Genomic DNA, 14,056 nt, shown 5'->3' with positions numbered 1-14,056 from the left:
TTGGTGGATATTAGGTTTTGGCATAGGTTGGTTGATATGGTTATCAAACCTCGGTTAGAAAGCGATCATAACCCTCTTTGTTCATTATTTAACGTGCAAATAGGGGATAAAGAAGAGACCATAGGTGGAGTAACTTCCACCTTGGATATTGTAGCTACTAACAACATGCGCCACATTAAATGGGATAAAATAGCAGAGAATCCTGTCCAGTTGGCTGTACTCAAAAATGAAGTAACTAAGGAACTGGTAAAATTAAATACTCAAATCGATAGCCAGGATTTCCCCCGTATCATGTTAGAGGCTCATGATAACCTTTTTTCCAGACTCAAGGCTTTTTTTCAGAAGGCTTCTCCTAGGGGTAACAGAAATTTAAAAATGTCCACAGCTAAGTGGTATAATAAATCCTGTAAAGCCGCCAGATTAACATTGAGGAAAGAAATAAAGGCAAAGAATTCTATGAGAGTTCGTGAGGCAAGGGATTTTTACAGATCAGTTCAAAAGGTGGCAAAAAGGCAGTGGGATGAGGACAGATGGCGGGATCTAAAATCGGCCTGTGCTTCTAAAGATTCCAAACAATTTTGGAACATTATAAAATGGGACAGGGGTGGGCAAGGGGATCCCCCACAAAATAATGTCCCCCAGTTACAATGGTTAGAATTTTTCAAACCTCAATACGCTTGTAACCAGGTGCTACCGGTTAGTAGCCCTCCACCCACTATCCTTTTCCAAAATAACCTGTTTACAGCTGAAGATGTAAGCATTGCACTAGACTGTGTTACCAGAGGTAGAGCTCCAGGAATGGATGGTATTCCAGCTGACATCTTCCTGACCGATAGACTCTTTTGGTGCCAGTATTTTGCATTGCTTGCAAATTCAGTGGCCAGAGGAGCTCCTATTCCATCTTCATGGAAGGGAGCCGTGATCATTCCTGTTTTTAAAAAGGGGGACAAATCACTTCCAAATAACTACAGGGCCATTAGCCTCATAGATTCAGCACAAAAATTGGTTGGTCGTCTAGTTCAGAGTAAAGTACAAACATGGATTGAGGACCAAAATATCTTATCCCCTTACCAGGCTGGATTTCGTCCATGTACTAGTTCGATCGACCAAGTCTTTTTTTTTATTTTACTTTACTGGAGAAACGTGCTGTTAACTAAGGGGTCACTTTATGCAGTGTTTGTAGATTTAAAATCGGCCTTTGATTTAGTCCCCCGCAGTAAACTCTGGTCTGTTCTTGCCGAACAGGGGATGCCGCCTGACCTCTTGACTTTTCTCGTCCGCTTGCATGAGAATAATTACGCGAGAATCAGATGGGGGGCTCAGGGTGAGCTCACGGACACATTCCCTGTCGAGCGTGGTGTTCGGCAGGGGTGTGTCCTGGCTCCCACTCTGTTTTCCTTATATATAAATGGAATAGTTGAACATCTTAGTAGTTCCCCTACTGATGCTCCTATACTGGCTGGAGCACGCGTACCTGTCCTCATGTTCGCGGACGACACCCTAATTGTCTCACGAACCCCGAGCGGCCTGCAGAAGGCCGTTAATGCATTTGGAGAGTTCTGCCAACAACGTGGACTTGAGATCAATACCTCAAAGACAAAGTTCATGTCTCTGAACCAGGCCAATTCCTTTAAGGGTAAAATCTTTCTTGATGGTACATCTCTTGAACAGGTTGACTCCTTTGCTTATCTTGGAATCTTGTTACAGACTAATATGGGATGGAACTGTCACATGGATATGGCTATATTAAAATTCCACCAGCTTGCAGGTGCACTATCTTTTAATCATAGGTCCTCTTTAACAAGGCCAATCACACCTGCCCTTGAGGTGTATAACATGAAAGTAGTTAATACAGCCCTCTATGGATCTGAGCTTTGGGGTTTTTCCAACTTGAACCGCCTAGTTAAAGCAGAGAATACCTTTTTACGTAACCTGGTTGGTGTGCCTCAAAGTACCCCAACTGTACCTCTTCTGTTGGATCTAGGTAGAAAAAACATCGCTGACCTAGCCAGGTTGCGACCACTTTTGTATTGGAGACGTATTTGGACCACCCCTGAACTAACGCATTATGTACAGGGTTTGAAGGATGTGATCCAGGCGGATAAATTCCATAAAATTCAGTGGCTTAAGGAAATTAGGTCCCTTTTATTAAAGTTAGGCCTGAGTACCTTATGGGATAAACCGGATCCTTCAATTTTCCCAACAAAAAGACACATGAAAGAAAAATATTGGGAAATGGTCCGGTCAGAATCCCATAGAGCTATTATGTCCACGAATCTAACTGGTCGGTTTCTAGATCACAAATCACGTCCAATATGTGAATTATATTGGGACATTATTTAGAGGCCACAAGACCGGAAGTTATATTTTCAATTTAGAGTAGGTACTCTTCCGGTCAAGTCATTTACAAATAAATGGTCCTCAACTTTGGACAATAGTTGTCATAATTGCTCTGATACGCCTGAATGTTTTGCACATGTATTTTTTGCATGCCCTCTTTATGCTGCTCCTCGTCGCAAATGGCTTAAACCCATCTGTCTTAGGTTAGCCACCCGAAGACATATTGAAGCACTAAGGATATTGGGGTCTGATTGTTCACCTCCCATAGCTGTGGCTGTAGCTAAATTTTTAAGTTGGACCTGGATAATACGTTCTCGAACTTCCATCCAACCTGCTGTTAGTTAGTGTTCTTCATGAGTTAATTACTCCTTTTTGTGTTCTGTGAATCTTAACTATTAATAATGATTTAACTTTTTATCGACAGTAATCAATTGGATTTAATGGTTTCTTTTAAAAAAATGTGTGTCGATTGACTTGTGTATCTTAGCTATGAATAATGTTTTAACTTTATCACCGACAGAAATCAATTGGATTTAATGTTTTTTTTTTTTTTTTAAATGTTGTGGATTGTCTTGTAATATTTATTTTGTTAGTGTTTAATGTGTTGATGTGCTTTTACGACATACTGTCGAATAAAGCTTTTTGATGATGATGATGAATAAGATGTATACACATCGTAAGATAAACATATAGAGATATAAGAAAATCAATACAGAGCCGATTCTACGAATATAAGTAATTCGGCATAACAAGAGTACAATGGTAAATTCGAGGATCAGGATACAGCTCAAAATAGAACCAGAATCTAGGTCCTTTTTCATTAGGAATAAAACAAATTTGTCCCTACACTGTACTAAGAGAAGATGTTATCTAATACTCTTCCATCTATTCCCCCAGGTGTCAGCACGTGTTGACTTCCTGAGAAGTACTCATGTCAAATGGGTTAAGATGCTTATGGCTAGGAGCGAGTTCTAAGATGCTCCTTTCTCTCCGAAAGCTAGCAGAAGTCTGGGGTCTCTGTTCCTGCGCATCATACAATATAGACCTCAATTCTTGGTTTCATCCTGGTAAAATTTTCCATTGCAACTTTTTCTATCTGGGGAGGTTCACACTCTTTAATTAAGACCTTTTTGTTCGCCGTGGTGACCTTGATTCCCAAACCAGCCAGACACGAAAGATATCCTCCCTTCTCGCTTCCAACTGTCTTCAAAGCATTCCTTGTATCTTCTCCAATCTAAAAATAACGAGTTGGCATTCCAATACCTGCAGTAAGATGAGAACACTGCTGGGCCTAGGAAGTCGGGCAACTTTAAACAACGTGCGGTTACATTATATGAATATAAACGGTCCTGTTCTAGGTATATGCAGGCATGATGATACATACATAATCATATTATAATATTGTGCTGGAAGCCCTCTATCATAAGCATACAAACTATACTATTATCAGCGCGCTTTCTCTACTTTAAATGCCATTCACGGAGCACACCAACCAGCCCTGCCAAGTATCACACATAAAGCATTAGACTAACGCATTTTCGGGTGGTGATCTGCATCACCGCACAAAAATGCAAAGTCATGCAATCATAGAGCCTCGTGAAGTTGCTGACAACAGCTTAAGCAGGAGATGGGAGCACAGCTATTAATTTATTTATGCATTTTTATATAGCGCTGACTTTACCCAAAGGTGTCAGAGCGCTTCACAATAGGACCAGTTACGTTACATGAGGAAAATGTTACAAATGTACATGTTACAAAACAAATGAGATACAAGAAGAAGTATGATACAGCAATAGATGGCAGTCACCCAAAAACACACTGGGATGACGCTTGCTTAGGCATAGAATACATATTTACAATAGTGAAAGAACTTCCTTGTGGGACTTGAAAGGACGTGTATTAGTTTTGGAAATGTCTTTCGAAGAGAAGAGATTTAAGGTCAGATTTGAAGGTCTGGGTAGAGGTGGTGGTGCGGAGCTGCAGCGGAAGCGAGTTCCAGATTCTCACCACTTTGCCTGAGAAGAATTGAACAATCGATCTCTCCCTTTTAAAAGTGGGAGGCTCATGCAGTAATTTTTCCGCATTACGAGACGGTCTAGAGCCTCCAGAGATTTTCAGTTTATTCACCAGGTTATGAGGGGGGGAAGTTTGCAGGGCTTTGTGGGTGATACAAGCTGTCTTGTAGATTGATCTTGCCTCGATGGGAAGCCAACGGAAGGAAGACAAAATGGGTGTTATGTGGTCACTTCTTTTGGCCCCAAATATAAAACGAGCCACTGAATGGAGAATGGATTTAAGAGGGGAGTGGTGGGATTTGGGGAGGCCAGTAAGAAGAGAATTGCAGTAGTCCAATCTAGAGAGAACCAGCAATTGGACCAAGGTTTTAAGGTCTTGCTCCGGGAAGAAGCGTTGAATTCCCCAAAGAAGGCGCAGTTGGTATCGAGCACTCTTTGCAATGGAGTTGATGTGGGAGAGTAGAGTAAGCCTTTTGTCGAGTAAGACACCAAGGGATTTTGCACTGTCAACAACGATAGGTTTGCTGTTAAGTAGATTCAGCTGATCCATCCAAGATTGAACAGGAGGAGGAAAGAGAGAGGTTGAGAGGAGGAGGAATTCAGTTTTGGAGGGATTCAGAAGGAGTTAATGAGTTAGCATCCAGTTTTGAATAGAGTGGAGAGTAGAGCTGAGGATTGAGAGATCGTATGTGGAGGACACCTTAAGGTAGATTTGGGTGTCATCCGCGTAAAGATGGTAGAGGATCCCAGATTTACTTAGGAGATTTCCCAATGGTTCCAAATAGAGATTGACCAATGTGGGTGTAAGGATAGAGCCTTGAGGGACACCTTGCCCTACTACCAATGAAGATGAAAGACTGTTCGCTATTTTTACCATTTGGGATCTGTCCGAAAGGAAAGAGGCAAACCATTTAAGCACTGTGCCTTCCAAACCCATTCTCTGTTGAAGAGTGTTAAGGAGAGTGTTGTGATTGACAGTGTCAAAGGCTGCAGAAAGGTCTAGAAGAATCAGAAGACAAGACTCCTGTAGTAAATTAGTTGCAGAGAACAGCAGGTAGATTAGAAAGTCCTATATTGAAGATCATAGGAGGAGACAAGAGCGGACTCTTCACCACGGAAGCTACAGGCAACTGCCGTGGAATAGAACCCATAATTGAGGGCAAACATAGAACATAAACATAAGAGCATTCTGTAAGCCATGTAATAACATTCAATACTGCACATCTTCTTCCTTTCTATTGTTAACAAAATGAAGGAAAGAATAAAAAAAAACGAGAAGCAACGAACCAACAAGTTAAAGAAATGAACATAGACTAACAGATAAAATCTTGCAAATAGTCTGGTGGTCTGCGGTACCTCAGGGCACGAGCCGGAGCAACCCTATAAGAAACAGGGTCTGACACATGCACTGAGTGATTCCCAGACGTGAGAGAATCACCCCCCCACCACCACCACGATGTTCACCCAAGGGAACTAATGAAGTGGTTTCCTCAGGGATTTGAGCTAGAAGATAACCACTACTACTCAAAGAAGAGGTGGACTTGTTCTAAGGAGAAGTTGCAACCCCTCTTTGATATAAAGCAATTCATCTAAAATTCCAACATTCACCATTATTGAGAATAACACAATGATCAAGTACCTTTTTTACAGAGAAGGGCCCCTTGAACTTTGACAACCCTCTTCCCACTCTACCACTTTTGACCTTGACAAGGTCACCCACCTTGAAAAGACGAGACACCTTTGAAGAAGAAGGCAGGTCAGAACATCTCCCCTGCAAAGTGACAACTTGCTTCATCCAAGAAGGAACAAGTTTCAAGCCAGGGGCCCGCCCTCTCATAAGTTGAAAAGGGGAAGGTTGCCCATCAATAAGGGGAGTGGTATGATAGGCCTAAAGCATTTCATTTCCATTTTCCGTACCACAGACCCATTTGCTGAGGCCATTTGTATGATTCCTTTAACTACTTTGTTAGCTCTCTCACACATTCCATTGCCTTGGGGATTGTATAGTGAAGTGCGATGATGAGAAACACCACAACTCTTGAGAAAGGTTTGCATCTCCCTGGAGACAAGTTGTGTGCCGTTGTCTGTGATAAGAACCGAAGGAATGCCCTCATCCTTGAATAAGTTGCCCAATAACTTAATGGTACTCTCAGTGGTGACACTATTGGTAAACTCAACTACTAACCATTTAGAGTAAACATCAACTGCAACAATTGCAAATCTGTCCTTTTCGTGTAGCTCACCCATAGGACCAATAAAATCAAGACAGATGCTATGTCAGGGTGAGCCTGGGTTCTGTATATGTGCATCATTGGATTTGGGACCAACCTTAAGTCTTTTTTCAACCTCTTTACAAATAGAACAAATTTCCACCCACTCAACCACTTGAGAATCAATGCCTGGCCACCAGAAGTGATTCTTGAGACAGCGTTGTGTGAGAGTCTGACCAAGATGACCTTCATGCGCTAAAGCAAGAAGTTTGTTCCTGATGCCAAAAGGAGGAATGAACTTTTCTTCTTTGACTAATACACTGTTATTAACAATAGAAAGATCATCAATAACTTTAACATAAGGTCGGACAGAAACTGGGACACAGCTTTCCCTCCTGGTATCTAATTTTAAAAGTCTGAGGACTTCTTGCAGGGTGTGATCAGTACTCATTTCACATTCACAGTCACAGGCCTCAAAAGCACCTCACCTACAAACACAGCATCTTCTATGGAAGCTACGGCAATATCATCAGCACATCCAGCAACACATGGATCAAGAACAGTTCACCAATCCAGAGACATTCTAGAAAGACAGTCAGCCTGAACATTCTTCCACCCCTTGATATATTCAATAGAATATTGAAACTCTTGAAGTTTTGAAGCAAGTTTGGCAATTCTTGCTGACCCTTTTCCAGTACCCCCAGGGGAAAGAACTTTGACTAGCGGCTTATGATCAGTTCTTAAGAGAAATTTCATGCCTCACAAATATGTTCTAAAATATTCCACAGCCCAAGATGCGGCCAACGCTTCCCTCTCGATGACTGAATAGTTTTTCTCAGCATCAGTTAATGTTCTAGAAGCAAAAGAAACAGTGCGTTCAGACCCACCTTTGGACTGAAGTAACACAGCTCCGAAGCCTGTAGCACTTGCATCCACAGTTAAAATAGACTTGTTATTTACATCAAAAGGAGCTAATACATTAGAATTGCAAATTTCTTTTTTGATACAATCAAAACACTCTTGGTGTTGAGCACCCCATGAAAAGCTCACCCCCCGTTTGAGTAAAGAATGCATACAGATGTTTTGTCTGAGAAATGTTTAACAAACTTTGAGTAATACTCGATGAGACCCATAAAAGAACGTTGTTGGTCTTTATCCTTGGGTTGAGGTGCTGAATGGATGTCATGGCACAAGTCTCTCTTAGGTTTGACGCCAGAAGCCCTCATAGTATAACCTAAATAATCAATTTGATCGTCTAAAAACTTGCATTTCTCCTTTCGGAGTGTGAGACCCGCTTCAGACAACTTGTCTAAAACCACCTTGAGAGTAACATTGTGTTGTTCGACTGACTGACCACATACTAATATGTTCTGCTCGTTATTGTGACAGTAGTAGTCAATTAGTCAATGAGCCTTGATGTTTAGTAAGTCTTTAGTAATTCTTTATTTTCCAAAAGAGGTTGCCTGGCTGGCAACCTCTTTTTGGAAAATAAAGAATTACTAAAGACTTACTAAACATCAAGGCTCATTGACTAATTGACTACTACTGTCACAATAACGAGCAGTGCACCACTCCACCAATCCCATTCTCTCATTTTTCTGCACAGCAGTTGGCACTCAACGACGGCGAGTGCTGGAGTTGGTTTGTGCACGCTCACCCTACATTTGACTACCGGTTTACAACAAGGGAAAAACACAGGGAAGTGCGGTCATTGTGTCCGCCGTCGTCTGGAACCACAATTTTATATACTAATATGTTGTCTTGAAAATAGATGGTATAACCTACACCTTCAAAGATGTTGGATACCATTCTTTGGAACACACTGGCCGCAGAATTGAGGCCAAAGGGAAGGCGTGTAAATTGGTAAGTGCCTTGAGGTGTAATAAAAGCAGTCAGATGCTTAGAGTCTTTATGCAAACTGATCTGGTGGTACGCACTTCTAAGGTCCAGTTTTGAGAACCCCTTAGCACCCTTTAAAGAAGTGACCAATTCTGTGATATTCGGTAGGGGAAAGGTGTCTGCGACTACACATTGATTTAAAGTCCTCAAGTCCACACAAAAACGGAGCTTGCCATCAGCCTTCTTGGTGACGACAATGGGAGAAATCCATGGAGAAGCCTCTACAGGTTCTATGACTCCCGTTGTAAGCATGTCTTGAATGAGCCCTTTGACTTCTTCTTTAACAACAATAATGACATGCCTAACCTTGTGCTGCACAGGAATGGAACCTCTTTTCATTAAAATACGATGAGAGTAACCCTTAAGTTGATGTAAACCTTCTCTAAAAACACTGCTGGCTCCAGCGAAAATTTTATCTAAGCCCTCATCTTCAATAACCATGACTTGCGTGGTAGCTCGAGGGTTCACAATTATCATAAGGTCGTACTGATGAACCCATCCAAGAATGGCTGACCCGCATTTAGACGCATATACTTTTCCTTGAATGTGTCTATGAGAAAATGTGATGTGTGCATCAAGTATCCAAGGATGTCAATAGACTCCCCCTGGTAATCCCCTGGAGAAATGTCCTTAGGAGAATTATAGTGTACTTTGAGCCAGTATCGACCATGAGACATAAATCTTGACTATCAATTATGAACATGGCTTTGGGTCTATTCCTACGCTTATCTTCCTCTTCTTCAGTTGCAAGATCCGACTCAACAACTAAAATTTTGTCATTCTCATCAATTACATGTGTGGAACAGTCTACACTGGCTACGCTAGAGCGAGATTTGCCTCGACAGACTCTAGCATCGTGACCAATACGACCACACTTCAAACACTCTTGTTTAGATGCGAAACAAAACTTAGAATCTGAGGTGTGTACTGTACTTCCACACCGATTACACATCTTGACATTATAAGACTTCGGGTTGCTTGTAGGTCTTGAAGAAAAAGTTTTCTTTGAAAGCTTCTTATTTTTGACCGCCGCAATTTCACTAGGATCATCATCATTTTGAACATAATCTGGTGACTCTTGAGTTGACACCTCATTAACATCATTTGATGTTGACCTTTTTTCTAATTCTTTCATGCACACTTCAGACTGCTCTACTACTTTAGCTAAATCTATTGCTGTTTGGAGATTAGGGTTCTTTGCTGCCCAGAGACGTTCTTGAATCTTCTTGTTGTTACAGTGGACTATGAGCTGATCTCTGATCAATTCCTCTGTCATGTTTCCAAACTTGCATTTAATAGACATTTCTCTCTTTTTGACTTTGGGTGTAAAATTTATATCTATTCATGACTAGATTTTCTTGTTTAGAGTATCTAACCTCTAATCGACAAACTGCTTCTTTATACTCATCTGGAAGTGCTTGCCCATTGGCCTGGAGGGCTTGAAGCAGAAAGCGAAAACTCGTTGATCGTCTTTACCAAGAGTACTTAAAAGTAAAGCCTTTTTCCTTTTTGCAGAAAAATCTTGAGCATCTAGAGCGTCAAGGTAATTGTCAAACATGGGAAACCAATCTTCCCAAGATATGCTTGGTTGTCCAGGGTGAGGCAAAACATTAGGAGGAAGAACAACAGAGATATCTTGCGAAGCCATGTCAATAAGCGATAAAGAAGAATTAGAAATGATGAGAATCCCAGAAACAGAGTTTATAACTGAGTGAAAACAAGAGTAATTGAAAGACTTGAGGGTTTACAAAGTATCAAAGTCCAAAACCTAATAGCTGTGTCGGGCAGAACGATATACAGGCGTGTATATCGCCGCAAAAACAATACAACAAATAAAGTACCTGACCAGTGTGAACACACTATAGGCATGTGTATCGCCGAAGAAATAAACGAAAACTTCAGGCTGTAAGTGGCTTCTAGAGCTGAAACGGGCATCCTGAGATGAAACAGGGCTCCGTAAAGAGAGTTACCAAGGTAACCAAGGGAAACAAAATGGCCGTCAGCGTGGGGGCGTTACAGCGCGATAACGTCAGAGCGACGTGGTGTTGAAGGAGGCTGACGGGAGAAATACTGACGTTTCACTGAGAAGTGAAGTGCGTCAGAGAAGCAAAGACCATCAGTTACTAGGAAACATGCAAGAATGCTTGATATACGTCACCTTCCGACGTGCAGCTGCTTCACCAGTACCATGAGAATTCTACGACGTCATCAGAGAGAGAACCACAGCTCGATGAGAAGGATCCCTCTGACAAACAGCAGTGAGTCAAACATGGTGAGTCAGACACGCCAAACTTCTGGTCACGTCAAAGCTGGGCTCATTCACTGTAAGTTGCAGTGAGTCAGATACACCGGCAGCTTTGAGAACACCAACTTCTCTCCTCTGGTCTCACTGATGTCAAGTTGAGTCGCAGCTTGTTTTAGCTGCGCACTAGACGCTCTGATAGTGACACATATCAGAGTCCACCTCCGCTCCGCATGCCAATACTGCCAACATGTTATTCAGAGCACACATATTGAGCATAAGGCAAATTAAGATAATCTTCTGTCCACCCTTGTCGTCACGAAACACCAACAGAACTTCACCTCCAAGTGTCTACGAAAAAACGCTTCCTTCAAAGTCAGGAATTGTTAGAAAAGCTCTGCTGGGCTGCACAGTGGGTTCTAAGTATCGTCGCCAAGATGTAGTAAATTAGTTGCAGAGAACAGCAGGTAGATTAGAAAGTCCTTTATTGAAGATCATAGGAGGAGACAAGAGCGGACTCTTCACCAAGGAGGCTACAAGCAACTGCCGTGGAATAGAACCCATAATTGAGGGCAAACATAGAACATAAACATAAGAGCATTCTGTAAGCCATGTAATAACATTACATAAAGACTAGAGCTAAGACTTATGTACCACAACTCCCCTGAATCGAGTATACGCTGCGCATCATCAATCACTTGCAGCAGGGCTGTTTCCTTGCTGCAGTTTTGAATGAAACCAGACTGGAAATTGTCAAGAAGATCATTGTCCTTGATATGATGGGAAAGTTGTTTCGCTACACATCTTTCTGGAATTTTCGCAAGAAAAGGGAGGTTAGTGATTGGGCGAAAGTTGTTGAGGTCGTTCGCATTAGCTGTGGGTTTTTTAAAAAGAGGGGTTGCTGGAGCGGGTAATTAAAAAAAAAAATTGTATACCCTCCCCATTTTGCATGTTTATGCTAATTAAATTAATTACTTAATTATAATCGAATTAATGGATTGAAGTGGAAATTATTAATCAACCTTATTAATGACTGAAATACACGTGGGATTGCTTTGCATGACTTTATTAAATTGTAAACTAAATTATGTACGCATACTAATGATAGACAATTAGAATATTACATGATATATGTTGCTTTGTGACGTATTTGTGATTTGTGCTTTATTTTGTAAGTATAAACCGCTTGAGTGTTGCTTATTGCTAGATAAATACACACACATATGGGTATTAATGAGGGAATAACATTTATTTAATCATCATCATCATCATAGCTTTATTCGATTTCAGTATAAAAATCATAAAAGCACATTAAAATTTAATACATACAATTAAACTCAATAATACAGATCAAAATATATAACAATTTAAGTGATTCATACTGGGACTAACTCTTTCAATAACATTAATTCTGCACTTCAGCTTGCGTTGGTAGTAGAGTGATCTTCTTTACAGTTCGAGTCAGATTTAAATTTAAGCCATGGAAGATCTGCATCTAATTGTAAATTTAAAAAACTTAGATACAGCACTTATGGTCATTTCATCTTGTAGTAAGAGCAACTTGAATAAGGCGGGTCTACACTGTCTCAAACCCCAGATCTTTAACAAAAGTATTAAATATCTCTTCCTCCCCCATACGTAAAATGTATAGAATAAAACACAATGGATTGTTGATTGCGTGGAAAGGTCATCACACGGGCATTTGATTAAGTTTTTCGACCAATCATTAGTGGCTGGAAAGGTTAACAACCTAAAATAGCTACCAGTTCTCAGCCGAGCTAATAACATTCTATTATTGATTTGTGCTTTATTTTGTAAGTATAAACCGCTTGAGTGTTGCTTATTGCTAGATAAATACACACACCTATGGGTATTAATGAGGGAATAACATTTATTTAGTCATTTCTATGTATTGATTACGTTTTGTGTTTCTTTTGCTTAAGGCCTGCCACAAAATGGCTGCCTCTGGTATCTAACCTGACCGTCGACGCTACACGAGGTTTGGGTTAAGTGCGCCTGCGCTAACGCCAGCTACAGTGGCCTCGTCATGACCCTAACCAGACTGTACCCACCAAGGTCTCCCTGGGAAGCAGGCCAGCTTTTCAGAAAGAACAATAAGATGCCTTTAAAACCGGAACAAGCAAGACTGATGATCTAAGAGACTTTATTTTGTGAGAACCCTGTCAGACGATTTTCGATTGTCCAATCAGAGGAGCTGATGACCCATATTTGTTACAATTTGTCAATGATTTTTACTATAAATTATGGTAGAATAGAGAGGTTGTGGGGGGTTCGTTTTTGGCTTTTCTTGATTTCCTGATGTTATGCTGACGGAGAGGACGGTGACGCTGCAGGACAGCTGTTTCCGTGAATCTTTGACGGACTGAATTAATGCCCAAACTCCTGATGAACTGAAATTACTCAATTTGATGGGCATAGATTTGCGAGACTACCAGATTTGACTTAGAGGACGACAATTAGCCAGAATAGGTAAATATGATTGGCGACTTGATGAAATGAATGATTTAATTTGCATTAATTAGATAAAGATTGAATTGAATAACTACAGAATGAGTTGGGTTGTTTATTCATTGAAAATGTATTAATTTAAAGATAAATTTGAGAATTGGAAGTCAACCTAAACCTGCAACTAACTGATCCATCCCGATTTATGAGAGGAATACTAAAAGGTGAAGTTCAGGGCCTAATGAGTATCAGAAGGTTGCGTAGATTTGTTGCTCATTAGGGTAAAAAGGTAATTCCTTTCATGTCAGCGTTTGGAAGATAATCGCCTCCCGAGAAACACAGATTGATAGTGAGTGAATGTTGGTGTTATGGGCCCCACCAGCGAATGTATGGATAGTGTATGTTTGTGAGATCTTTGGTCTGTGACGGAGGGAGGGATTTCGTACTCCACGCTGTAGCAGAGTAACCTGTCCCGTTTTAAAGGTAACAGGGGGGGGAGCCTTGACTGAGGGAGAGGTTAATCAGCCTGGTCCAATAAGAAAGAGTATGGGTGTAGAAGTCAAAGGCAATGTCAATAGGGATGGGGTCAAGAGAATGTTTGGAGGGCTTTGTTTCGAGGATGCATTTGAAGAGGGCATCTTCAGAGATGGTGTCAAAGTTCTGCCAAATGACTAAGGATTTACGCTCCTTTAGAGTGGTAGGATGAATGACCTGATCCACCAATGATTTCACTTTTTCGTCAAAGAATATGGCAAAATCCGCTGCTTTCTTTGGAGAATCCTCCGGCTTGGAGGTTGGGGAGACCAGTTTGGATTTTTGATGAGGTTGAATAGTTTTTTGGGTCTGTTTTTGACTGAGTCGAGGAGGGTTCTGAAGTGAGATGC

The sequence above is a fragment of the Triturus cristatus genome, chromosome 4_2, assembly GCF_964204655.1.
Source record: "Triturus cristatus chromosome 4_2, aTriCri1.1, whole genome shotgun sequence".
NCBI lineage: Eukaryota > Metazoa > Chordata > Amphibia > Caudata > Salamandridae > Triturus > Triturus cristatus.
This window is presented reverse-complemented; position numbering follows the sequence as displayed.